We start from the raw sequence: 1157 nt of genomic DNA, 5'->3' as shown, positions 1-1157 counted from the left end.
TTGGAACTGTAACTGAGAGTACATAAGGTTCTGCATACACTGGCCTCCTTCTCTCTCCTTCTGAGACCTTTCTTTCGATTCCGTGAAAGCTTGAGAAATGTTATGGCCTTAGTCAAACTTATTGCTCTAGAACTAGATTTAGCTCACACCTGCCTGTTTGGTTCACTTGGAGGTTTTGTGTTTCCTATCTCAGTGATGGTAGAAACTTCATTTTATTATAGTCAGTACTTTTATTTTGGCTCTGAAGTTTGATATTTTCCTTAACTTTTTTTTTCTTTGAATTTTGTCTTATTCTTGAAGGATTCCAACGTTTCAACGTTATCCATTTTCCTTATTTGTCCCTAAAAGACTCTTTTTAGTCTCAAGAGCAGTTGATGTGATCTGCAGCAAATTGCCTGAGGTTGCTGCAATCTTGGTGCTACTCATTGCGATTTCCTGAGCTCAGAAACCTTTGGGCCTTAGGTGCCATTTTTCTTCTTCTTTCGGGCTGGAATTGGTGAGAGCCTCATTCAGAGTCCCTTCACAACTTTTGTACACAGGCTGCTAAACTTTAGAGCATGATATTTTTGTATGTTTTGCGTGGCTACAATCCCATCTCTATCCTGGAAAAGTTTGTGTGAAGCTTTCTATGTCTCTCTACACTTATTTGGGAATATATGTGAGCAATTAGCTTTTCTTCTTCTACTAGATTGTCTTAGAAGTGATACTTTCTTGTTAAAGTTCAAAATGATTGACCACTCATTTTACCTTCTTTTGGGTCCTTTAGACTGCCACCACTCACTGGGCTGCTAGGTATCACCCAACAGAATCTCCTATATGATAGTCAATGGCAGAATCTGGAACATTTTCATTTAGTTTATCCACAGAATAGCTTAATTTCTTGGTAGGCCTACATCTTGTATTCGGCAATTCCTTCCATCTTCTTAACGAGCAGAGGGGTTCCACTAGGGCAGCTGCATACTATGACTGTCGTTTAATTGTAGGAAGCAGAAAAAAAACTACCACAGTTTCCAAAATCGTTTAGGCACTGTGGCTCAGCCATCATCGAGTTACATATAACCTGGCCACTGGGGTCTGATATTTATCTGTAATAGAAACTGCATCCTAGGGGGAGTTTTGGCGGTATGATATGTTTTAAAAAACATTGCTGTTTGTTT

The sequence above is a fragment of the Penaeus monodon genome, chromosome 23 (assembly GCF_015228065.2).
Source record: "Penaeus monodon isolate SGIC_2016 chromosome 23, NSTDA_Pmon_1, whole genome shotgun sequence".
Taxonomy (NCBI): Eukaryota; Metazoa; Arthropoda; class Malacostraca; order Decapoda; family Penaeidae; genus Penaeus; species Penaeus monodon.
Note: the sequence above shows the minus strand (reverse complement) of the source record.